Consider the following 27864-nt stretch of genomic DNA (forward strand, 5'->3'; position numbering starts at 1 on the left):
GAATCCTGGGTCAGGTAAGACTGCTTTATGGGCCTGTTGTTGCAGTCATTATTGCTAACAGATTTCCCACTGCTGCATTCAAGCAGTGGCATTTCATATCTCTGCAATTTTGGATGTAGTGACAGGACAAGGGAGAATGGCTTTAAACTGAAAGAGGTGAGATTTAGACTAGGTATTAGGAGAAAGTTCTTTACTGTGAGGGTGGTGAGCCACAGGAACAGGTTACCCAGAAAAGCTGTGGATGCCCCATCCCTGGCAGTGTTTAAGGCCAGGTTAGATGGGGTTTTGAGCAACCTGTTCTAGTAGGTGTCCTTGCCCATGGCAGAGGGTTGTAACAATTTTTAAGGTCCCTTCCAATTCTAACCGTCTATGATTTGATGACATTTCCTCTTCTTGCATTTCATGTTGAGACATTTCTAGCCCGCTGATCAGAAAATATGAACATTTCTAAGTCTCCTTGTCAGAATAACAGCATTGGGAATGCTGAAATGGTGAGATAGGGGAAAAAAACCCTTATAGCCAAATTCTCCTGATTGGAAGGTCATTTAACTATTGCTGACATAAACAGTTGTACATAACCATGAGCTGTTTTAGGTGGATAAGAAATCAAACTATGTCTTTCTTCATAGTCTTCACTTCACTGGTTGAAACCTATGAAATGGGTGGGCCTAAGAAGCTCATTCAGAAATGGCTGTGCCTTGAAAGCCATTGTGATATCCTGTCTTCTCACAGTCCACTCCTTACCAGTCTCTGGTCAAGACAATTGCAGAGTTGTTCTCTTCCTCTGGTGCAAGACTATGATCCCACCCAGAGCCTAGGCACTGCAATTGTGTTTTCCCCAGGACATCTGAACAGCAAATTAATAATGGTGGGAAGCATGCTATTTAGTTTTAGTAATTGCATTGCGGAAGCAGGGTTAGATACCCCAGACTCTCTTTATCATCTGCCAGAGAAACTGAAGATTTCTGGGTGGTATTTTGGATGGAAGGAAGCACGTGGAAGGAGATCAGTGCTGTTTACCCAGACACAGGCATCCACACTGTGATTCGGTCCCAGCTAATTTGGAGCTAGTTATCTTTGCATTCCAGGGGAGGCAGACTGGTGATTATAGTGGATGATCGACTGTCTTAGAGGCCTCTCATGCACTGGCCAAAGAGGTAGCCAAGAAGACCCCAGCCTTGCTCTAGCATGGTCCATGGCAGCAGGGCTCTGCCTGTGTCTTCTGGGAGGTGTCATCATGTGAGCTCCACACCACCCATTTGGGTCTGAGTACTGTGGAGAAGGCAGTGGCATCCTCAGGATGGGGTTCATGGTAACTCCTTTGATCAGGATTTGAGAAAGGTGAGCCCCATCTTCAGCCCTCTGTGTGATTTCTTATGTTGCTCTAGGCAAATCCTTCAGCTGGGGATTAACAGAGACCTCTCATGGGTTGGCAGTAAAAGTGTGTCAAGGGTCTACAGGGTCCTTCACAGTGAGGCGGTGTTGGACACCAGGGTACTTCCATGCTGGAAATAATTTATGTTCATGTTTAATTAGATGTGAACTTAATTCTGAATAAAAGACTCATTCAAGCTTTACTTTTGCAGAGCCAGAAGTGGGCTTGAGTGTTTTTCCCATCTCAGAATCATAGAATCTACTGGGTTGGAAAAAACCTTTAAGATCATCAAGTCCAGCCATTACCCAGGACTGCTATGAAGAGAGGCAGCATCAGGAGGCATGTCTGTTCTCCAAAGTACAGCGAATCACTTAAAAACTGCTAATGGGGTTAGAAGCCGAGGGAGTAGAAAATGCTGGACTTTGCTTCTAGATAAGAGCTCCTGCATGCACTGAGGGAGAAGGTTGTGTGTCAAGCTCACCCTCCTGCTTTAATGAAAAATGCATTAGGGAGGCCAAAACATGAAGAGCTCTGTAAATAAAAGGAAAATAGATAAGATGCAGTTTCCTATGATCTCTCCAGAGCCATGTTGTCTCATCATCATTTAATTACAGATGCAAAGTTGAGTAAGTTGCCAGAGTAAACTGTCCTGAAACAGAACAAATATTCTGGGCACAGAAGCAGTCTTGTGATAAGGTTTTACATTTATCTGTGAAAAGAAATGTGACGAGATTTGCTGGCAGGATTTCTATTTTTTTATGTGCAGTTCTTTTGGGGTTTGTTTACTGGCCTGGGTCTGCTATCTGTGTCTCAAGAGCCCTCAGCAATATCGTTATATTCCGTCAGAAACTTTATAAAAGCCATAATATAGTTACTGTGTTTCAAATCACCTTGCACCTTAACTAAACAATCCAGAATGTATTTGTCACAGCCTGCAAACGTTTCTGTAAACAGCTGACTTAATTTCTGTTCACTCAAAACCATATTCAACAACTTTCCTCATTATTTTTGTCTGACACTCAGCTTGAAGGTATTGCTCTGAATTAGATGCTGGGGGGATGTGTTTGAAACTTTTTCCTGCTAGTTCATTAACCCAGTTTAATAGATTCTGTGGGAGATTATTTTCTCTATAGAGTGGTTATTTAAGCAATAGTTTCTATTTTTTCAAAATATTTATAAACCAGTAAGTTCCTCTGATATATTTATTGGTACCTTGGAGCAACTTATTGCACATATAATGGAGAGGAATGGATAAAGTTACATCTATTATAAAACTGTGGTATTTTTATTTGTACTTTAAATACTTTTGTGCAACTTCTGAGGCTGGTGTACAAAGGACAGGGTTGTGCTCTTATGCTTGGTTATCTTTACTTTGTTGTTAGTGAATTCTTTCTGGTGTCATGCTTTGTGCGTGGCTGAAAAATGTCATTAGGATTCGAGTCAAACGTTAACCTTATGACCTTCTTGTTTATATTCCTACTGTAAGTCTGTTCTCCTTGTATTTCTGCAGTTAGTAAAAGCAAACTTGTGTGCACAGTCCCTGGATGGCAACGGGCAAACTGAAATGTTTGTCAAGATCACTGATACCACATCCATTCAAAACCAAAGCTTTAAAGGCATGGGACTTTTTTTCAGTAGTGGTTGAGATTATCTGAGAAGGTGGCTTTTAAAATACGTGCGTTAGCCTCCTTTTTAAAATGGGAAGCTGACAAAAATGGCATCTTAGCCAAAGGTGGTGGTGCACAGTGCAATGAGTAGAAGATGAATACACATTTTAAGATCTGCCCAGCTTGGTAAATGAATACAGGCTATAAAATTCAAAGAAAAAAAGACATGCCATCTGTCCCTGTCACGATCCCCAAGACAATGGTCTTGGGAAAAACTGAAAACGACTGGAAACCCCAGATGTTCCTGCTGATTTTGCAAAGCTGTTGTTCTCACCATTCCTCAGGCATCTTTGAATGTGTCTTCCTCTCCATGTTCAGAAGAGGGAAATCACTGACCAGTCTTAGGGTGGAAAATATTTGAATGTGGCTATGGTGAGTAATACCAAAGGATGATGCCTTGGCTTCCTCATCTCCATGTGTAGGCATTGGGTTTTCCTGAAAAACAGTAAATTCAGAAGGTTCTAGAAAGTTTTTAGGCTTGTCCATTTTAACCAGTAAAACCCAATGGGAAAAGGTCAGCATGCCACAGTGCCTCACATAGCTGTGCTGCTGCTGGATGCTACTGGGGCAAGGGCTGGGTGCAGGTACTGTCATGGGACAGAGGACTGCAGAGTGCTGGGGCTCCAGTCCTACTGCCAAAGGCTGGGTGCCAGCCCAAATTGCTTTTCTGGTTCCTTGGATCTGTAGCCACAATGACCAAACGTCATGGTTAGGTCTCTGGGAATTACTCTAGGGTCACTAGCTCTTGGTGAATTTGTCTGGCACAGCTGCCAAATGAACCCGTGTCTGTTGCACTTGTGGCTCAGCTCACCTTTGGGAAAGTGGAAGGAGAAAGACAAAAATCAGACCTCAGCTGATCTAATGTATTTGTTTATGCTGTGGCATGCAGAACTGGATCATGCCCTGGCTTGCCAGAACAGACTTGCTCTCTTGGTTGGACACAGCCAAAGGAGACACTGGTACAGAGGTGTACTGATTAGCCAGCAGCTTCTCACTTGAAGATGTCCCATCAAGTCCTGCTGGGAGCCTGGCTTCTGAATGGCTGATGAAGCTCAGTTTCACCATGCACACCTTGACTAGGTACCTACAGACACAGGCTGCTTTTGCTACATTTAATTTTATGGCTTGTAGCTAATGGTTCATCTTATCTCAGTGAGAATGAGATCTGGATTCTTCCTCTGCATGCTTGTCATCTTGTGTTTGGAATAAGGATTGCTGCTGGCAAAAAGGCAGCTGTGAGGCCAGCCAAATCCCACCAAACCTCCCTTCTTCCCTGTTCCCCTAATTTGTCCATCTGACTGGGCCACCCTTTCCCTAAAAGCTTCAACCACCATGGTGCAGCTGCTTCCTTCACTGGCTTCCCTTGTCATCCTAAGACAAATGCCTCTTGCTCTCCCGCTTTCCATTCCTTGTGTGCCCGCTCATATGTCAAGTGTGTCAGGCTCAGAAGAGAATATTTTATTGCAGCAATGTCCTTATGAGAGCAGTGCTCTGTAATTCCATTATCAAACACATAACATGTTTTGATCACATAGGACATTAATCCAGCCCACCAGTGCACGTTTATTAGCAGTATGAATCTCAGCAAGACTTGTTTAGAAAAATCCCTAGCAAAGCACTTTTTTTTTTGTAAATTGCTGTGTTTTAAAATTGATACACTTTTTACAGTCAGCTAAAGATGTCAAGTCCCCAAACACTTAACAATACTTGCTGATACTATTGATAGCATGGCAAATTTTGAGCACGTCCTTGGTGGATATGAAATACAGATATCAATGTAGGAAGTGTTTGAGTAGGGCTCCTCTGTGGAAAAGTAGAGTCTAGAAGAGATAACTTGCGGGTCAAAAGTAATCTTTGTAAATAATCATTTGTGCTTTCCAGTGGATAGGGGATACTGTCTTCAAGGTAAGGCCTTTCAAAGGGCAGATGGACACAAGCCCAGCCTATTCCGTCCTGGGAGAAGACCTCAGAAAGCCAGGGGGATGCAAACTCAGACTAAAGTTTTGTTCCAGTGGAAAGCAAGCAACGATTTTATGTTGTTTTCTTGTCTTATAGGGCCAGCTTCTGAGACATTCAGGCCTTATTTAATTTCTGCTCAATCCCCAGCAGATGTGAGAGCGACAGATGAATTACAAAAGGGAGAGGTCTTTAGGAGATGACAGATGGCTCTTAACTGTAGACAAATTTCTGAGGGACGCAAAATAAAAGGACAAAAGAGAACAAGGAGCCAGCCTTGAGTTAACAAGGTACTGATGTTAAAAGGAGCTGTGACAGCAGAGCAGGCTGTGCCTGGGGAGGCTGTGAATGCTTAGGGAGATGCAGAGATGGAAGGGACAAAGAAGGAAAATTGCTGGAAGCAATGAGCTTTGGAAACCACTGCCTGCTTTCTGTCCATATCCTGTCCTGTCCTGTCCTATTCTGTACAGTTCTGCCAGGGTCCCCTTCCCTATTCCCAAGCTGTTGTTTGGCTCATGCAAAAAATTTATCTTCATTCTTTACTACTCTTTAAGACCTAAATGGTTAAATCCAGTTCTGGGTCAGATGTTGACTCTTCCAGTTAGAAACTGGGTATACTTGCTGTGTGGAGAAAATGTTTAGATTACATAGGCAGACCTCCTGTTTGTGTAAAAACAAAAAGAAAGTTTGTTAAAGAACGGCTGTTATTCATGTGAATGAGATAATGGATAGAGATAGTCTAGGCGTGTATGTATGCCTGTGTTTGTGTGCAACTCAAGAGTAGCCCTCCATTTGTATTAGACTCCTTTGTAATCTTATGATAACTTTATTGGAATGAGAAAACAAAGCGGAGTATTGTTTTCTAGCAATACTTTAGCACTGTAAAATAAATACACCAGCAAGTATTTACTAGCAGGAATACTATTACCACAGTTAATGAAAGTGTAATCAGTAAATGGAGCCAGCTGTAAGCATTGGTTGTTTATGTTTGGGTATTTTTTTGTTTTGTTTTTTTTTTCCTTAAAATGCCTAAATGTCCTAATATGTGTTTTTATCCCTCAACAAAAAATATCTATTTTTAAGGCTACAAAGTGAGGGCTATGAGACCCTGAGTGCTGTGCTAATAATCAATAATAAAAATACTATATAAAATGTTAGTGGAAAGTATAAAACTTCACTTCCGATACGGAGGTCTAACCTTTTCTATGTGCTTTACGGTGTTAAAAAGAAGCCTGAGTCTCAGAAATGCTAACTAATAGAGAATATTTAGGGTATGTGTCTGTGATATGTTCCCAATAAGTGGGCTATTGAATAATTGACCTGAACACTAATGGCACCCTGTGTTGGGCAGAAAGGGGGAAGAATACTCACTAAAAACACACAAATGGGGACATCTCTGCAGCACTGCCCACATGTGACCACTGAGGGCAGCCTCAGGCAGGTTTATGCATGCTCAGGATAAATAGCTTGAAAAGGATTTTCTCCAGTTTTCTCCAGCTTTCTAACATGGTATTTCCCAGTAGCTGTGTGTGGAGGTGGCCTTGAAAAGCATGGACTGAGGCTTTGCAGCACTGCACGAACTGCCTCCAGGAACCATCCATTTAAAATATAATTTAAAGTTTTTCTCCCCCAGCCTCAGAGTCCTCCATCCTATTGCTGGGATGTTTTACGTCCTTTTGGCTCTATAGAGCTTTCATGCGAAGCCTGCATTCGCCTGTGTGGGTAATAGCTGTCTGTGGCTTAAGTACAGCTGTTTTCCAGTATTGTCCTAAGTGAATTTGGGGATGGGTGATTGACTGTTTGCATGATCTAACTTCAAACATCTAACACAAGTGTTCTCTGGAGGAGCAAACCTTTCCGTGTTGGACTCTGGAGAGAAATCAGGATCTTAAACGTAGGGGCTTTAACCTACATTCTAATCAGAAGTCTACAGTAGGTGGTCCTGTTACTGTTACTCCCTTTGTGGGAAATGTCCCAGACATCTCTAAACACATCCCCCTCTGTCATAGCTTTAATTGCATGCAGAGAACTGAGTGCTACATATCAACTCATTAATGTTTCTGAGGAAGGAGAATAAACTTTGCAGCCAAGGGTAGTTTTCCTAAGATTGTTTTCCCAGTGTAGCTCCCTGCATCCTTGGTCATGTTTATGAAAAAGCATTTTTGTTTACATGGAAAACCAAACCACAAGAGTTTTCTCATCTGTCATCCCTCTGTTTCTGCAAGTAGACACATGTCCTCAGCAAGAGCCCTGCTGGGGTTCAATGACAGTGTCATGTGTCTGCAATGAACAGTCACATACCACCAGGAGTAAGCAGTTGATGCAAACAGTTAATGAGTAACCCATAGGATTGCTATGGGTCATCCATGTCAAATCCAGCACCCAGCTAAATCTTTCTGCTAACTTTGGGAAGGTTGATGCAAATGCTTAAATTGCCTGTAGTTAGTTCATTGAAAATTGAAAGTCGTTCCAAAAATGGTAATACGAAGGCCAAATTTCCTGCTCTTCGCAAGTCTTTCAAGTGAGGCAGCAGAGCCAGCACTGTATTTTCCATTTTGAGTTCCATGATGGAGTTTATATCTCAGACCTTTATAAACCAGTAAGACATCACATCACCACCGTAAATAAAGATGCTTGTTTCTCCGAGTCATGTGGAAAGGTTTGCAGGAATAGCCTCTGAGATGAGGCGTGCAGACCCACAGGTGCATGTTTGCTCCCTGCCTCCCAGGCAGGGGCTGGCAAAGGCACAACCATCCATTTGTGGGACACAGCCAAAGCGAGTAGTAGATCACGTACAAGTAGGACTCTCACGTTAGATTCAGCTAGTTCTCCAGGAGACACAAGACCCCCGTGGATGTGTATTGTACCTCACAGACCAAGGTGCAGGCAGGTGTGTGGGGGGCTGTGGCTTTGCTAGGAGCTGACGGATGCCATGGGTGAGCGGGGAAAGCAGGGCAGTGAGGCCAGGATGGTGCCTGGGACAGAGCCAGACACTTTCCCTGGTAGACATCTTCACCACGGTGTCCCTGGGGATGACACACTGGTTTTACACTGTGCAGTGAAACGTTTTGTTTCAGATAAGTCCTTTGACAGCCTTCAGCAGCAAGACCATGAGGAGAGGACAGAAAATGTGCGGAAGGTCTCTTTTGTTTATTATTTGAGCTCCTATTTGCTTAACTAGCTCTTAGGAAGCTGTTCATTATAACCAGGATGGGGTTGACATGCAGCAGTGTCCTTCCCTCTGGTCACAGCCTGTGCTGGCACTTTGGCCCTATGCAACCTACTCCTTCCTGTACCCTTACAATCAAGTACCCAAGTATGCTGCAGGCTCAGGAAAAAAACACATGGCTTGTGTTTTCGACTCTTCATGCTTAAGAAAGACACTGTTTTAAGACTGAATATGTTCAACTGAATTCTAGAAGAATAATTTATATTGAAACAGAAGACATGAGTAGAAAGAACCTCAGAAACTACAGACATTTTTGGCTAGAAATTGTATTGTAAGTTGTTCCAAACCAGAGGTTATTTTTTTTTGTCCAGTTAAAAGATACAGAATATGGTTTCAGGTGTTTTATTTTTTCAAAAATATTTAGAAGACATTATTCAAATATGTCATGCACTTCTTTCAAGTGAATAACATTTATCTCTGTGTCATCACCAGGGTATGTTGCAAGAGGACATTTCTGAGTGCCAGACAGCCATGTTACATAATGAAATATTTTTTTTTCTTTTAAAGCTAATTTACATTTCATGCTTTTGGCTCCTCAAGTACATGCTGGAGGAAGAACTGGTTGTGTGCCTTTAGCTTTTCCAAAATATGAAGAAATTAAGAAACAAGTGATCAAAAAGAAAAGAACAGAATAAGGAAAAGAATAAGGAAATACTAATTAAAAAGAAAAAAAAAGGAGAAAAAGAAAAGGAAAAGGAAAAAGAAAAAAGGAAAAGGAAAAAGAAAAAAGAAAAAGGAAAAAAGGAGAGAGGAGAAATGAAACAGGGGAAAAGGAAGGGAAGCTGATAGTGTCCTCAATGTGGGCAGGGAAAGCCTGACAGCCAGATAGCCCAGACCATGGGAGGGAGGCAGTCACCTGCACTGCTGAGCAGTGTTAGCAGGTGAGAAGGGAGTTAGTGTGTCCCTGGGATATAAATATCTTTGTAGATGTTAGGTTCTTTTTCATCTTTCTGTCACAAGAACTGGTGCCAGTTTGGGACCTTCTCAGGATCAATTGCGAACTTTCTGAACTTTCCCTCTGTGCAGTTCCTACTGAATTTTGTTGTTTCCCACCCAGACTGCTCCTGTGCCCTGTCCTGGCTGGTCCATTTCTGCATTAGAAAGGCAGCATTTCTGCCCTGCTGTGGCCAGATTCTGGGTCCACGTCATAGAGAGAAGCTGGCCTCAGGACTTCTTTCTCCCACTTCCCTGGGACATCTTGCTGGGGCTGGGTTCCCCCCTGCAGTATGCACCAGACCTGACCACAGGCTTTGCAGCAGGTGGGAAAAGGAGCTCAAAAGGAGGTGAGAAAAGTCTGAGTGAATATATGTGGGCTTTCACTGTGCAAGCAATCCCTGCAATGCTGGTCCGTGGCTGGAGCTGCTGGAGGAGGGCATTGGCAGCAACACTGTACCCGTTTAGACATGCCATCATTAGAGGTGTTTGGTCCTGGCACTGTCTGAAAGTGGGCAGCTCCAAAACAATAAGCCTTGTCCTCACGGAGGAACATTAACAGTTTTCTCCGTTTTAATTACCCAGTGTTATCCTTTGAGCCTGTAAGCCATGTAATGGAGTTGGAATCCCAGTCTACTGCTCAAAGAGAGAAGGAAAAGCTGTAGCCCGCATGCTGTGGGGAAGAGGTGTGAATCAGGAAGTGTAACAAGGCAGTGTAGAAAGGAGAAGGCCCGGTTTATTTTGAAAAATGGTGAGAGCTTCAAAACACCCAGGAACTCTGGGTGTCTTGGTGTTGACAGATTTGTAATTCAATAGGGACACAGGAGGCATACTAATCGTTAGGAGGTCCAGTCTCCTCTGGGATGCAGCAGTACAGACACAGAGTTTTGAAACTACAGATAATTTGAGGCTCAAAGGGATGGCTGTAGGCAAAAACTCAGAACAGCCTTTGAATTGTTGTCATCGCACTTCCTGTGTCCTTTGTGCTGACTCTGAAGCTTTGGTAATACATGCAAGAGCCATGTCTTGGCATTGCACAGGAACTCTTATTTCTGTCCATGGGATGCATTTTCTGGTGCAGAATGTATCATGGCGGGAATGCCAGTGTGGGAGGGCTAACCATGTACCCTCCAAGAGGATCAGCTATGCCCAGTGAATGCTCATCCACCAAAGCTCTGGCTCAAAGCTCAGCAACAGGAGAGATCACTGCTACCTCCTTCCCGGGCCATGCCAGAAGACAAGGTCAGCTCCACGGCCCATGCACTAGTGTTGGAGCGTTGCATCACATTTCCTGTTTTCTGTCTAGCCTCTCTCTTTCCTCACTTCTTTCTCTCTTTCTCTCCCCTGTTGTGCCTTGGTTTCATCAAATCTCAGAGGGACGTCCAACGAGCAGCACCACATCAGCGCCAGTGCTCTGTGGTCTGAACTTTTAGAGCTCTCTGGAAAGACAATGGCTTGGGTTTGGCACTGGTGCTCCTATGTTTTGCAGCTATAAACAACTGGAGCTGATAGCTGTGAATGTCTGCTGAGGGAAGGTGAGCATGGCAAATATATGCCCTCACCAAGCTGCCCTCCTGGGTGACAGCAGAGCTCCCTGGCCAGCCACCAGCGCTCTCTGCAGCCACAGGAGTGAAGCAGCAGGACACAGTTAACTGCTAGCTGGGACATGTCAACACATGGAAACATTTACGCCCATTCTTAAAAAAAAACCCAACAAAATGAGCAGAAAACAAAACCCCAAAAACTCAACTCTCAGTTCACAAACTAATACCAGATTTTTCCTATGACAATGTCCTTATTCAGGACATTTACAGTTAAAATGCTATTGGAAGTCAGACAGGAAAATCAAATTGAAGATAACTCTAACTTAATTATGAAGGCAAAAATGCTTTTTTTGAAAATGTAAACATGTTAATCTATTTCCTTCTAACTGAATCAAACTAATGTTCCATTATTTATATATATTTCTCCTTCTTGCTCTGTTGTGATCATTGGTTATTTTCTTGAAGTTCACTGTCACCTGAAAAGATATTTTCCTCTTACTTCTCTGAGTTATTATGCAGGTCTATAGAGAAGAATTCAGTTGCCACCTCCTCTCTTTACTTTTTTGTCCTTTGAATCTGTTACTGAACATAGTCACTTTAAATAATGAAAACCAAATAGAGAGAATCTAAACCATTCAAATTAACCCTATTCTACCATGAGCTACAAAATATTTATTTTGCCATAAATTTAAAGTAATATGTATTCTTATTATGCCAGAAGTTGTTATTAATTTGGTTGAAAGAGGTTAATTCGTGAGCTGTTTTACAGATCTGGTGTCTGCATTTCACATATACGACCGTTTAACAAAAACCAATCTGTTATCTCGTTATAGCATCTCAAACATGGATCAGATTAAATGTCTTCTTCATGATAACTGATCACATATCAAACTAACAAGATGACCACCTGGCATTTAGTTCCACCTGACAACTTAAATTTGGAGTTAGATAAATGCTACCAAATGCATTTCTTTTTCTTCCTACCATTCCTTTGTGAGCATTCATTTGGGTAAACATGAATGCTTTGGAGATGGTCTGAACTGAAAACTGTATCCATGTTTCAGCCCAGCAATTGTCCAGACTTTGTTTTGTGCATTAGTTTTTCCATCACTAGTATTTGCCCAAACCAGTCCTTATTATCTAATTTTTAGCTTATTTCATTAAAGCAGCTTCAACTTAAGTTTTTATTAAAAGCACCACTGGTTGACTCCAGGCCCTAAACTTGAAGACTTCTGCTTTCCAAGAGGAAGGATAAGGGCTCTCAGCAGGCATCACTGTGGTTTGAGTTGTGCTTCCTCTGAAGACCTGCTTTGTGTCTTGCTTTGGCAAGACATTAACTGCCATTTTTTAGCAGAGGAGACCTTCAGGAGTTCAAATGTCATCAGGATTCACCAGGAAGCATTGTTTTGTACTCAGAAGTGTATGAGGGGCTGTCTAACAGTCCAGGTACAGACTGGGTCCTTGCCTTGAAGTCACAGGATACTCCTGTGTTATTCCTACACTCTCTACAATGGACATAACACATTATCCTCTGACTCATCACAGCATTTCTATTGTGCATAAGATTGTGATGGAACCATACCATAAACAATAGTGAAATCACTACAGTGGCAAAGCACCTTATGCTTTGAATAAAAGTATATTTGAAAACATCTGTAGTCTTTTTTCACAGTAAAGCTTTTAAAGAGACCGTTTGCCTCTTCTTGCTTTTTTATCAGTCATGAGTTAATCCTAGGAGGAACTGTGGGAGGGAGAAAAAACAAAACAGTACTACTGCCCAACAAGACAAAAGACCGCAGCAGCTCTGCAGACTGAGCTCCTGACTGATATCTCACCTGAGGCTTTCTCGAATCCTGAGCAAAGTTCAGTGTGTGACCAAAACCATAATACCCAAAAGGACTCACCCACCTAACCTACTTGTAGCTACACTTTCCTATCTTGATTAGACCCAAGTGCTTCCTTGTTCCCCTAACGAGGTTCAGCACTAGAACACGTTTTACAGAAGACCTAGTTCCCCTTTCGTAAAGGGACTAGCCAGACTGTAAGACTCTACGTGCCAATTCAGAGGTGCTTATGGTTTGTCAAGGGAGATGATAAGCAGACTTGCTGTAGCACGTTTACCCTTGTGGTAAGTTTGTAAAGGAAACAAGCTTGGTAACTCAAGAAGTAGCAGTGAATTTACAAGCTAGCCCTTAAATAAGGGAGGTTAAATACAGAAAACTAAGTAAATCAGATACAGTCTCTCCTAATATTGATAAAAGATCCAGGCCTCTGCTGAGGAAGCAGTTGCTTGTGTTAAGTTCATGTCTCCTCAGGACAGCATTTAAGAACTTCCCTTCAATTCAGAGCCTCTGCAAGTGCTGCCTGGAACAAGAGTGCTGTGGTATCTGGGCTGACAGCACTACCACTGCGGTCACTGGTCTTCCCTTGGGAGCTGATGCTGGTGTAGATGTTACCAAGCCTTAGAAAGGCAAGGGCTGTCTGGAAATATTGACAAGATGACCCTTGAGTCAATGACATCCAGATATATTAATAATGGGATGCTGCAGCTGCTTTTTGACAATTCCACTAGCACACTGGTCTCGGGATCATGAGTTTTTAAGACACTGGTTATGCTACAGTTTGTGGTTGCCCTGTAAAAATCCAGATCTAAAGGCTGAAATAATTTTAAAACACCTTCTTTCCATCCTGAAAAACATACATATAATTGAGCATTTTGGGAACTGTCTAGGCTGTACCCATCAGTACTTTTACCAAGATAACATCCCACACTGAAGGGTGAAAGCAAGGCATGAATAAGCCGTATTAAAATACTGAATTATTAGAAAACATGAAAAAGTGGGAAACCACTGGATTGAAAAACTCATGGTTGGATCCAGCATAACCAGATTGGTATTTAATTTTTTGCATGTATCGTTCACTGCCCGTAATTGACAGTTGGTGTCTTTGGACATCTGGGTCTTCACATGCCTGACATTTACACCAGAGTTTTTATTGGCATACAGAGATGTGGAGGTGGTGAGATTTGGACATGAATGTGAGAGGGAAGGAAAAGCAGAAATTGGTTTATTTCTTGATAAGAGCTTGCTGCTAACTGGACTTTTTAAAGTAAACTTAAGGGTAATAGAAACACTCTAGATTGGGCCAGGAGTAGTTTAATTAGCATCACCTGTGAAGTCCAGTCTTTCCTGAAGCCTATGGACTCGGTAACAGTGAATTGTTTCAGGCTAGAAATTGCTTCAAACTCAGTGTTTCCTTTCTTTCAACACAAAACCAGAAAGGATCACATGCCCGCAGGCTCTTTTAGGACCCATACATGAATTTTTCTGTTAGAACTGTATATTTCAGTGATCCAGGAATATTAATTGAAAGAAAACTTTCAAGCTAACTTTTCTGTGATCACAGAATCTTTCAGTTTTAACAAAACAAAGCCTCAAGGGAAAAAGATAGGAACGTCAATTAAAAGTAGAATTTTTTTCAAGTAAAAAAAGTTGAGAATTCCCCACTCCGAAGTATTTTTGTGATCAGTGTAAAAAAATCCCAGCTGAGGGGAAAGGTTGGGAAAAATAACTGAGAATGATATATTCCTGGGTGGTTTGTTTTTTTTTTTTTCCTTAATATAAATTCTTTTTTAAACTTACCACTTTTAACTGTTGTAAATGTAAGTCTTTCCGTTCCATACCACCTTAATGACAGACGAAACTGAAAAGGTTCAGATATGCTCCACATCCATTTCACAAGTGCAGGATTTTTTAGAAAACTTCATCCTTTAAAGCCTGGGCAATGCAGCTGGAAATCTCATGAAGGCATGGGTATCTTGTGGGATTTCTTGGGTATTTTCTTAATCAGGCAAGTGACAGGAATGAATACTTCTGACTACGAGCTGTATGGAAGATATTCCCAGCCCTGGCAGAACCAAAATAGCCAGAAATGACTGAAAATTAGAAAAAAGAAAAAGAAAACAAAGCTTAACTGGATTTCCATTGCTGTGGTAGTTATGTTTGAGTCTCTTTAATCTGCCCTAGCTCTTAAGTTAGCAATTTGTAAAATCTATTCATAGTTTTTTTCCCTTGCAAATTTTATATTATTGTTTTCCTGATCATTTTTGAAAGACTAAATCAAGTTATTTTTATTAATAAAATTGCCCTGTCTTCTCACTACTGGAATAAATAACATACTTCTTTGCCTTTGACCTGGGAAGTATTTGTGGAGCCAGTTCCCAAGACTTCAAAAAAGAAGACTAAAGATGATAGAAACGTATGTCAACATCTTAAGCTTTCCTTCTACTGCTTCATTGCTACTTCAGTGATCAAAAAGAGAAAAGTCATTGTTAATTTTTAATCTAGCTAATACTCTCATGGTATTCCTGTTTGACTTGGCTCCATTTACTCCACTTGCTTTGCCTGGGGTAGGCTGATTTTGCCATGAATCCGTAATCATAGAAAGAAAAGATATTTATTGGTTGTGATGGATCACAAGAAAGTGTCACAAAAACATGATGAGGGAAAGAATTTTATTAAGTTGGACATATTAGAAATAAAACTATAATTTGAAAGAAACTAAGAAAGATTAAGCTGGAGGCTAGCTATAGAGCTTTGATTTTTATATTATTTCAAAAGCAGCTCTGCTTTCAAAAAAACATAAGCAGGGTTCAGCACAGCCATTGTTCTGGGAGGTATCTTCTAGTCTGAATTTGGATGCTGTAGCTTATTTTGAAACACTGCTGCATTGTTTCTAATGGTGAGGTTATGATTGTTCCGGGCTAGGAAAATCTCTTGTGGTTATGAAGTTCTGAACTGAAGAAACAGAAAGCTTTCTGAATTGAATGCTACGAGGGACAGGAGCCAAGGCTACCTCTGACCCCTGTGAAATCCAGGAAAGAGTGGTTCAGGATGCAATGCTGATCATCACTTGTGCATCCTGTAATTTTGGGTGAGACAGCTGGTGCCTTGCCTCAGCAGGATTTTCAGAAGACTTTAGGTGGCATTCATTGGAACTTACTTTGGCCTCCTAAAAACACAGTCCAGACTACCTTTCTAGGCTGCCTGTGTATTCAGGTTAGTGAGACTAGCACCTCTGAAAGGCAATCCCACCCATCTGGAATAGCCACCTGGGCAGGGAAGGGATGAACTGCTTTCTAGAGGCTTTCTAGAAAGGCTGGAGATGAAGCCTGGCTTACTTAGGTACGGACCAAAATGTATTTGTTTAATCTGCAGCTGCCTTGCATATGTGCACCTGAATAAATCGCTTTTTTTTTTTTTTTTTTTTTTAGGGGGACATGCAAGTCAGTGCATAAGATTTTTTGAGAAACTAGACATAAGATAAAATTCTGCCATGAGGTGCCTGTGGTAGAAAACTGCTAATAGCCCCACTGATGCCGGGTGGGCATGGTGTGATGGCTAAACCGAGGATAATTTGTGCTCTTCCTGATGCCAAAGCCAGCTCAGTCTTGGTGACCAATGGCACCATCCTAGCACACGGAAGGGTTCATTTTCTTTGTGGAAATGAGAATCAGCAGGAATATATCAACTTCTTTAGGTCTTCAAGGCTGCAAATATTTAGAAATTTTGCCTGCTCCTCAGTCTGCTTTGCCTCCTTGGTATTCATCTGTTATCACCTCGTGCTCCCTTCTTTCCCACTGATCTCCTCTGGAAGCATAGCTGAGGCCACCAGTTCTGACCCACAATGGTGGCAGGTGCATAACACCACTGGTTGCACCTAGAGGGATGGACACTCAGCACTGCTCAGGATCAGGCCCCTACCATGAAGCAGAACAGCTTTGGCATTTATTCTGCCACATGAGATGGCACATCTGTCCTTAGCTAGCCTGCAAAATGCTTACAACGTTTTCATTAAGATGAAATGCATAGGGAGCAGAGGGAGGGAGGGCATGTGCTCTTACACTGGATTAGGCTAATAATCCCATACACTGTTTAGGTATTTAGTGTGCTTGTTGTGCTTATGATATTAACTAGAAGCCCAGAGAGCAAAGTCTCAAGATTACAGTTTGCACTTTAGCTAAGTATTTCATCAGAAATGTTAATAATCTCTTGGTTAAGTACTTTAGCAGCAGATTAGGTTTAACCATGGAGCTTTGCAGCCACAATCCTATCATAACTACAGCTGCAAGATTTGTGACTGGGGGAAAAACACTTCTTATTAACCCCTGCAGCAAAACTATTTAGGTGTTCCTATACCATTAACACACTCTTCCAAAGTATTTTATTTTGAAACTGTCTGAAATGCCCATGGTATTGTAAATGTGCAGTGCCCAGAAGGCTGAGGAACCTGCTCTGCAATTGGAGTCCGATGTCTATTCATTAAACACAATACCTTTTATATATTGACAGATTTTTGTCTGAGGGAGTAGAAAGTGAAGAGCATGGGCCCTCAGATCATCAGTTTATGTAGCATCTTGCAGTTCTGCAGAGGTGAAAAAGTTTACGTCTCACTTGTCAGGCAAGAATTAGAGCTGCTTTCCTACTCAGAGAGGGGAGTAAGCCACAAAGGCTCGACTGTCACTGTGTGTCCTCAGTTTGGAGATGTACTGCTGTGTGCAGGGGAGAAAATGCTGCTATAGGATGTGTATTGATGTTTATATCCTGAAACATTGACAGACTTCCACTCAGCACAAGAAAAGCTTCAGTGACAGCGCAGTTTGCCAATGTGGGACATCTGGAAAAGAGTAGGGAGAATGATCTTAAGTCTTCAATAATGAGTTAGGCAAAGGATTAAACCAATTAGTGTTGTTCAGCCTAAGGAAGAGAAGAACTGGGGAATAGGTAGAAGAAATAATCTGTTTGATAAGACAGAGTAGACCTGAATTACAGCAGGGAAGGGATAGCTTAGGTGGTGGAGAACAACTTCAAAGCCATGGTAACCATCTCCATGATAAAGTTATCTGGCTCTCAGCTGTGGGTTGTTCTTGCCTTGGAGCAGAGGTGTACTCGGTGAGTGCTCATGAGCAGCAGCACTGAGCAGGTGCCCAGTCAGGCTGCTGCCTTCATCCCCGTGCCACTCTCACCCTGTAGTTTTAAAATCCAGTGCAGACTCCCAGACCACACCAGTGAAATCAAGCAGAAAAAGCAGAAACTAAAATGGACACCTTAGAAAATTCTAGAAGTCACTGACACTTCTTAGAGTATTTAACAGGCAACAGACCTAGATGTCAAAGATCTTAGACACACTATGATTCTGTGATCTTTTTCCCAGAATGTGTCAATATCCCGCTACGAACCACTTCAGAAAAATGAAAGAAGAAAGAGGTATTTTTAAAAAGGAAACAAGCTATTTCTTTTACAGAACAGCGGTTGCACATGTGCCTCAGAATTTTTCCTAGATCCATGTGGGGCTGAAAGAAACTGCCCAGTTTTTAAGGGGGCACAAGATTTTCTCCATGCTATCTGACCTCAATCCCCAATGACCTTTTGAACTGGTAGTTATGTGTCACATTTGGTGTACTCCTTGACATTCTTTTTTTTTTCTGTATTTAAAAAAGTGTGTGTGGAAGTAATGTTAGCTAATGCCCTCATTATAATGATCAAGAGACAGACAAACTTCATTAATGGATGAGCTTCAGAGTCATTTGCTGTCAGCATGCATGAGAGAAAAGATTTAATATTTCGGACCTTTAAGCTCTACAAGAGAATGTATCATTAAAACATGGTTCGCTGATCATGGAGCTCTTGGAGCTCTGTAGGAGGACTGTGGGTGTTTTAGACTATAGAGAATTGTCTGATATTATTAGTTTAAGCAGGCCAACACTTACAGTGACTTGAACTGTTAACGCTTCCTTTTCCCTTTGTTTCCCTGTCCTGTTCTCCCTCCAGCATTGTTAGTGACAAAACAGGAAACCAGAAGCCGTAACCTGCTCCCTGTCTGTGGGTATTAACCAGTTTACGATACCAAATTTAGAAATTTATCCGAAAAAATAAAATTAACCAACAAGAGCTATTGACATTAATTCCTTACCTAGCTGCTGGTTTTGAGCTAGCACCCGGCTTGGCTGCTGCTGGTTAAACAGCAGTGCAAAAAAACCCTGAGATGATAAAAAAGAAATCTTATTATGTGGACAGTTCTTCAGCAAGTGGTTGAGTGATTTAGTTGGAGTGTTGTGCCTTGATGTGGCTAAAAGGAAAATAATGAAGCCAAGCAGGGGGTCAAGAGGAACGCGAAACAGTGATTAAAGCTGTTTATATCTCTTTGTTGGCATGGATACAATCAAATAAGCTCATTAGACATTGCAGAATTGCAGAAAAATAGCTCAGAAAGCAGCCCGAAATAATATCTGCTATTGTACTTGTGCAGAGCTTCTCTCTGTGCTGTGCCAGCTAGTTTTAGTCTTTTGATAGGCAGTATAGTCTTTTAAAGGAATAAATGAAGTGAATGCAGATATGTTCAAAGATTTTTAAGAAATTCAGAGTGGACATGAACTGGCGTTGAACAACATACACGTCAGATGTTAAGATATAAGGGGAAAAATACTGAAAGTTACCTTTAGAAAAGGTTAGTTGTTTTTAAATGAGGCCTTTTCAAGGTAACCTGAAGAAATGAGATATTCCCCAAGCACACTTACGTGTATCGAACTACTTACATCCCACTGGCAACCTTGCCCTTAAAGGGTGCTAAATTAAACAAGTCAGTGCTAATCTAGTCGCTGTCCAAAGGTTTGCAAAGTCCATCTCAGGACTGCTGAAATACAGGAGCGAGCGGTGTCCATACGCTGCTTAGCTGAACTTTGGAAGCAGAGGGCTTTTGTACTATACCCTTTAATTGCACTGTAAATTTTGTGCTCTTCTTAATTATGCTTCCTCTGTCTTTTGTACTCTCTGTGTGTAGGACTGGATCTAATTTGAGACTGGTTTTGGAGAGCTGGTGAGACTTTTGCCAGCAGTCATGTAAATGAGTAACTTTAAAGTTAAGCTATTGATTTTAAGGACCATAAAGCTCGAACAGTGGCTTCTTTTCATTCATACTAAGCCTCTCATGCATACAAGCTCACTAAGAACTAGAGTGGAGACTTTGCTGCTTATTTCCTCTAACAGCAGATGCAGGCCAACACAAATACCAAAGGTGGTTGTAAACTGTGGAATCATGCACCATGGTAAAAGATGCTTTGTGTTTAAAGAACAGTAAGAGGGGTAAGGATGAAATTCAGGTGTGCTGGATTCTATTGAATGGGGCTATATCTAAGTCTGAGGAGGAACTAAGACACTTGTTGGGTCTTCCACAGTGATGTGTGGGACTGTGTTCAATCTATGCAGGCTTTCACCTTGGGAAGGGGAACCTGAGCTCACTGCCTTTTGAGAGCTTTACCTGCTCTACTTCTATTTCCCAGAGCTGATCTGAAACACAGGTTTGAAATGGTTGTAAAAAGTAATGCTTACAAGGAATGATGCATGGACATCCTTTGACCACATCTAAGCTCCTATCCATCAAAGAAGAGCTGCAATTCCAGGCTCTGCAGGAGTGTCTTTAAAACTGATTAGGACTAATAGCTGCAGAGTGGTAAAAAGGAGGGACTTCAAATATATACACACCTGAACGACCACCTGTATGCTGGACATGACTTAAATCAGTTCCCTATATCAGCAATGCCTAAGAACTGTACCTCCTAGCTCTTCCCCAGGTTACTAATCTGGTTCAGATTTTACTCTTTTGTGACCAGCAATGGTACAAAACTAGTTTGAAATGATGTATGTGTCTACCAAGTTTCTAGATTTTTTAAATTAATCTTTTATTAAATATCTATGTGATTTTTAGGCCTGGAAGGCAAATATGGAGATAATTGCAGCAACCGTGAGAGCGCCTTCTCCTGCAGAATGTGTGGAGACCAGAAACTTCTGCAGTTGTGGGTGCTTGAGCTCCAGCTGCTTTTATGTGACATAAGTGCAGATGAGACTTAACAAAAGACTCATTTAAAGATATTGAACCTAATCAGGGCTCAAAAGCTCACTATGTTTGTAGGCAACTCTGTGCGTCTGCCTTCCTTCATCACCTGCTTGAGACTGGACAGTGGCAGAGTGGCCAACAGCTATTCTTCAGATGGAACATGCATTCACAAAGGGACAATCTCCACCTCTGGCAAAAATAGGAGATTCTTAGGCTTTATGTTTCTCAGGCTTTGTGAAAAATTTCAAAATTCAATGCAGTCACTTCCAAGGGAAGCTCAGGACAGCATGACTTGGTAGGGAGGAGAGGCAATTGCAGAGAGATCTAGAGAGCTGAAATGTTCTTCCTCAGGTGTGGGGTGAGGAGCTGTGGAGGGCTCAGAGCAGCTCCCTCCTTTCCTCCTTTCTGTGGTATATGAACTCCTTTGGCAGCAGCAGTGTGGTGTAAGTCTATCTCTGTCCAAGCAGCTGGATATGGACAAACAGCAGCGCATTATCTCACCCTCTTGTAACATGTGTGTAAGTTGGAGTTGTAAAGGGGGGGTCTTCGATAGACACAAAATGCATCCAACTAACAAAGAATGAAAAAGTCTAGTCTTGGTCTAAGGAATATGGGAGGACAGTGAAATGCCTTGGTTTGGCTGCCTCTGTAGAAGGGTCTGCTGACAATTATTGAGTAATTACTTTGTCCCAATTAAGTCAAAGAAGTATCAGTCTGGTTGAGTTGAATCTGCACTCCAGACCTGGCTTGGGGAAAGCAAAATTGTGGTCAAACTCTTGAAACATGCTGGCAACCCACTGTCTTGCAGGGACATCATGCAGGTAGGAGCAGAGACTTGCAACCCAGATGAAAAAATAGACAGAAAAGGTAGAGAGGTGGGCTGGGAAGACCTGGAAAATCAAATCTAAGCCTGTGAGGTTTCCAGTTGATTCAGACTCTTTCTTCAATTGATGTGGGAAGTTGTTTCCCCACCATAACTCAGTTTGGATTTTCCTAAACTTAATAGTGTGGCTACTGTGGCCACGGATTTTATACAGCACCGTAAGTGTACATATTTAATGCCTCAGCAATCAAACAGGGATCTGCAGGCTGTGAGTACAACAGTAAGCTGTGTCACCAATGGTGTGTGCTAGCGTGCTGAGCACAAACAAAGTGGCTGTGTCAGATGCTCCAGAAATAAAAGGGACTGGAGGGTGGGTGAGGGGAAATCAGAGGACTGTGGGACATGCAGGCTAAGCAGCATATGGAAACTGCTGTACCAAGACAGCTTTGCTTCTTGTCTAATTACCATGTTAACTAGCTGACAGGAGAATGTTGTGGTGGAGAAAAGGAATGACTCAGAAAATGTCACTGGTATCACTGGGAGAGCAACCAAACAATGGGGGTGGGGAGGGACAAAGGAGGCTGGAGAAGCTGAACGTGGCTCCAGCAGCCACTCAGCAGAGCATCTGGAAAAGACCATATCCAGCAGGGACAGCCCAGCAACATGGGGTTTTCTCTGAGCAGAGGTGCTGGCAGTGGTGATGCAGCCTTTTCCCTGCTCAGAGATGGCCAGGCTGGGGTGTGAGTGTCAGCCACAAACCAGAGCCTGCCCAGTTTCTTCATGAGCATGCTTTGAAAATTCTCCATCCAGGAGTCAGGGCTGCCTGAGGGGTGGGGTAGGAAGAACCATGGCAGCAAAGCACGTTGCCCAGATCAGAGCTCCCTAGGGAAAGGAAAAACGCCTGCCAGGAAAGAGGCACTGTTGGAGCTGCAGTCTGGCCCCATGGTCCGGCAGGGATCATAGAATTATGGAATAGAATCATAGAATAGTTTGTACTGGAAGGGACCTTCAAAGGTTATCTAGTCCAACCTTCCTGTAATGAGCAGGGACGTCTTCAACTAAATCTTAGAGTCAATAGCATCTCTCTCTTCATCAGCATCACAAGTTTAGCAGGCTCAGGTCAGGGGAAAGAAGATAGTCAACATGCTTATGGAATGTTTACAGCCATCCTTGCTGCACCCAGGAGCAAACAGGTGCCCTGGAGCATTCCCTGCCCTAGGATTTTGGGTAGGGCTGCCTTGCCATTGCCACCTCATTGCACAAGTCCCATCCCTGCAGTCATCAGCCTCCACCTTGGTGCACCCGCATCAGGACATTTCCTGCCTGCTTTGGTCTCCCCTGCAGCTGGGAATAAGCATCTCCTGCTTTTCTAACCAATAGTTTGTGCCCATAGTTATTATTAGAAGTGTATCTGATTCTTGCCAAAAATAAAAGTAATTACAAACTCCAGGCTGGCACCTTTCTGTCTACCTCCTACAAATATTTAAATTGGGATTTTGTTACCCAATGCTTTTGGCAATTAGTTGTTCAGTAGTATTTTTCCACTGCCCACAGGTAACTATAGGTTTGAAGACTAGATCTCCAAACCCCACACCCAGAAGGGCAGATCTGAGCACTGGCCATAATTCAGGTCTCAGTGCTCGGATTCTCTTCCAGATATTGTTTTGTTGCTTGCGCTAAAAAGTACTTGAAGGAGATGTGTTGGATGTTGAACTGCTCTAGGTTTTTTGTTTGTTTTTTTTTTCTTGTACATTACAACATTGTCATAGAAGATTGTCTTTTCAGGTTTGTTTTTTTGTTTGTCTGTTTTGGTCTGGTTTGGTGTTTTTTTTTTTCCCTGTACATATACACACTTCTTTTTCAGCTTGCTATGAGAACATGTTTCATATGACTTTTTTCATAGAATAGAATCATAGAATCATAGAACCAACTAGGTTGGAAAAGATCTTTAAGATCATCAAGTCCAGTTGTTAACCCAACACTGGCAAATCCACCACTAAACCATGTCCCTAAGCACCACATCTGACAGCTTCTGGCTGAAAATGTTTTTGGCTAGGGATTAATGGATAATCAGTGGCAGAGATTTTTATATACATATTTTTAACATAGCTTTCCAACTGTATGCTTTGTTTTCTTATTTGTAGCAGTCCATCTCTATCGTCTCAAGCCAGCACTGACCCAACAATAGGATCAGTGGCAGCCTGATTCCTGCCTGTGGTAGTGCCTCCCCCAGATACAAAAGCATTTTTGGAGGCTTTCCTCTGGTTCTGCTCCAGCACTCCCTGACCTCAAGGGAAAGGATCCCTTTGTGTCTTTTAAAAAGTGTTGGCTTTGGCCACATAATCATGGATCTACTTCTGATCTTCATTTTGGGTGAAACAGGCTCTCTTCTCATGTGTTGATTCTTTGCTATTAAACACTTTGTAGAAGCTAATTAAGCTGTGCTTCCTTTTGCTGCACAAGGCCCACAATGGGTGTTAGATCTCCCTGTCACTGATGGTGAACTTTCATAACCCCTGTGCTTACAGAATTTGCTTTCTAGGACATCTATGCAGAGAGTGAAAGAGATGTCACTGCTCTAAAGCCTCCCTGACCAGTGTGGACACTAGACTGGAGGCCTGGAGACCATGCCTCCTGTTTACCAACAGAAAAGCTACACCTCGTGTGAAAAACATGCAGAGTGCACCTTTGTTCCTGTCTTATGGTCCAAAGTGCCAGACATAGTAGCCATGGAGAAGTGAGGCACCGAACATGACCTTGCCAGAAATTTTAGGCTGTTAGGCTCATCCCATGTGCATGAACATGATATGATGGACAACAGCTCCACCTAAACACCATACTTCTTAGCTTGCTTAGTCTCATGTTGGAATACAGAGTTTCTACAACTGTCAGACTTTATATCTCCTACCCCAACCTCAAAGTGATATGCATTAAGAAAGACCCCATCCTGCAGATCCCCAAGATAATGTAAATAACATAGCTTGGCAGCAAAGCACGTCACAAAATGAAAGCTCTGAGAAATTTTGCCAACTTCTGAGTTCTTTCTAACTTGTTTTTCATCATAGCGTGGAAAAGGTTTTGGCAAGACAGCTCTCAACAGGAGCTGAATTCAACAGGCAGAGGCTGCCAGGCAGTGACAGTGGGTCACTTGGCACCCTTGGAGCAGAGTGCAAGTGTGGTATGTGGAGACCGACACCAGCTGCAGAGAGAGGAATGGGCTGTAGAGGCAGTGCAAGAAAGGGCATGTGGGACACAATTAACAGGACAAATCAACTGAATTTCCAGGTGGCTGCTATCATATTTTTATGCAACTCGTCTAGGTCTCTCTTCAGGAAGCCACCAGCTTATAATATTGTGTATATTATGTGTATAATACTGTATACAAAATTTTTAAGGACTCACAGGAAGCCAGGGGGGAAGGAAGGCTTTATAAATCCTTAGAGGACTAGTGGAGCTGTCATGGATGGTATATTCATTCAAATAGTTTTATATTTGCTTAAGAATACCTGGTTTTCCTCTGAATGACCACAAAAGGAACTATTGATGGTAAAAGTCCGAGGAGGCTGTGCACTTTCAAATGCATTCCTAATGATCCCTAGTGGGCAGCATGCAATTTCCAGGCTCTAGTTAACCCCACCAGGGTAGGAAATGCAATAAAGTTACAATTTTAAGTCTTGTAGTTTATACTTCATAGGAAGAGCTTTTGTGTTCATTTCAGAGTTTCAGTGTACAATTTAGACCCCAAAATGAGAACTACAAAGTGCAGAAGCTGGAAAAGCTGCTGGGGAAACAGACACACTATTCATATCATCTAATAGTGACACTTCTCCACACTAGGTCAATTTATTCTTCCTCCTGATGTGCTTGCTTTAAACTCACAGGTCTTACATTTGTCTCCTCGTACAGATGCAGGTTGTAATTAACAACTTAGGTATGTTTGAAACATTAATTAAAATAGAACAGCTTTTTGTGACAGGAGCCTGAAAGCAGTGTCTGCTGGCTGGGTATATTGAACTTATCTTACTTTGTCCCACTGTTTTCCCCTCTGTTATCTCTGATTAATGCAGTTATTATGTGCTTGTCTGTTCACTCTGCCAAGCACAGGCAGCAGGCACAGCTTCGCTTCAACTGCATGGTGAACTTTTCACTTCAGTTTGGATCCTTATCTAAGCCTGCCCTGTGCTGCCTAAGTCTGCTCAGGGATGCTGGGCTCTGCCATGACTTGGAGTCCTGCTGGCATCCTGTGCCCTCATCTTTCCCGCAGAGAGGTGGCCCTGCTGCTTGTCTTTCTCCTTAGTGTCTGAAGCACGCTGACTGGCAACTCATCTGAAGAGGGAGCTTGGAGCAGCTACTAAAAACACGTAAGAAAACCCATCCCACATTTGCAAATGTTGTGCTGGCACTTGGCCAGCCAGGGAACAGCAACAGGCTTGTCCCAGTGTCCCAGCTTGCAAGCACTGATCCCTGGTGAATAAGGAGATGTGGCTGCTGACAGCCCTGGCACATGACCCACCGGAAAGCAATTTCTTCTCTGCAGCAGAACAAGTGACCTATATGAAGAGGCAAAAGGGACTGACCAGTCTTGAATTTCAGCTATCAGCTGACTGCAGTGAATGGCTTGCCCTTTTTCCAGTCACTAGGAACGCCATGACTTCTCAAATATCATAGAGAGTGGCTTGGCAACTACATCAGCCAATTCCCTCGGGACTCCGGGATGCATCTCATCAGGTCCCATAGATTTGTGTATGTTCAGGTTCCTCAAATGGTGACAGACCTGATCTTCACTTGAAGTGGGAGGGACTTCGCTCCCCTAGTTTTCACCTTGTAGTTCATCTACTCAAGAGGAGTAGGAAGAGAGATTGCCAGTGAAGATGAAAAGACAGTGAGGCAAAAAAGTTGTTGTGAACCTCAGCTTTCTCCTTGCCTGTTATTACCAGTTTATCTGTCTTACTCATCATGGGGGGCACACTTTCTTTGACCTTACTCTTTTGGTTGACATACCTGTAGAAGCCCTTCTTGTCATTCTTTTTGTCCATTGCCAAGTTCAGCTCCAGATGCACCTTGGCCTTCCTGACCCCACCTCTGCACAACTGGGAAGTGCCCCTGTGCTCTTCCCAGGATACCTGTTCCTGCTTCCACTGCCGGTGCATTTCCTTCTTGCCCTTTAGTTTGACTCATCTCATCCATACTGGTCTCCTGCTTTCCTTTCCTGATTTCTTACACCTGGTGGCTGAGAGCTCTTGTGCTCTACAGAAAACATCCTTAAAGATCTGCCAGTTCTATTCTACTCCCTTGTCCCTGAGGGCAGTTTCCCAGGGGGTCCTATGGGCTAACTCCTTGAAGAGCTGGAAGTTGGCTTTCCTAAAATTCAGGGTCCTGACTGTACTCTTTGCTTGTCCCACCTCCTTCAGGACTGCAAACTCCATGAGTGCATGATCGCTGGAGCTCAGGCGGCCTCCAATCTTGATGTCACCAATTAGCTCACTTGCATTGGTGACCATCAGGTCCAGTATCGCATCCCCCCTGCTAGGGTTGTCTTTTACCTGGCTTAAGAAGTTACCCTCAACGCATTCCAGGAATCTCTTGGATTGCCTGCAGCTGGCTGTGCTACTTTCCCAGCAGATGTCAGGGTGGTTGAAGTCCCTTGCAGGATAAGAGCCTGTGAATATAATGCCTCCTGTAGCTGGAGTAAGAAGGCTTCATCAGTAGTCTCCCCCTGCTTGGTTTGGGTGCAGTGGACACCAACCACAACATTTCCGTTGCTGCCTTGGTCTCTGATTCTTACCTGTAAGCTTTCAACTTGCTTGTGGCTATTCTTCAGAGACAACTCTTTGCATTCTGTACCTCTCTTGATGTAGAGGGCAAACCCTTCACCCTTCCTTCCTTGTCTATCCCTTCTTAGCAGTCTGCAGCTGTCAATAGGCAGACTCTAGTGATGGGATCTATCCCATTAAGTTTCAGTAATAGCCACCAGGTCATAGCTTTCTAGCTTCACCTTGGCTTCTAACTCCTCCTGTTTGTGGCCCATGCTGCATGCGCTGATGTAGAGGCACTTCAGCTGGGATGTCGGTCTCAACACCTTCTTAGAGGAACAACTCTTAACTCTTTTAAAGTGTTTCACTGGTGTTTTCTTGTTGGCTTCTATTACCCCATGTGCCCCTTTCTCATTTTCTTAAGGTTTCAAGTATACTCCAGCGTGATGAGGTGCCATGAGGTGCCATGCTTGACCTCGTGCTCACCAACAGGGAAGGGCTAGTTGGAAAAGTGATGCTCCAGGGCAGCCTTGAATGCAGCGATCACGAGATGGTCGAATTTGAGATCCTCAGGAGAGTGAAAAGAAGGTGCAGCAAGCTCACTGCCCTGGACTTCAAAAGAGCAGACTTTGGCCTCTTCAGGAACCTGCTTAGTAAGGTTCCATGGGATATAGCCCTAGAGGGCAGGGGAGC

This window comes from Pezoporus wallicus, unplaced genomic scaffold, assembly GCF_028554395.1.
Source record: "Pezoporus wallicus isolate ANWC-B61680 ecotype Strahan unplaced genomic scaffold, APGP_CSIRO_Pwel_v1 scaffold_2584, whole genome shotgun sequence".
NCBI lineage: Eukaryota > Metazoa > Chordata > Aves > Psittaciformes > Psittacidae > Pezoporus > Pezoporus wallicus.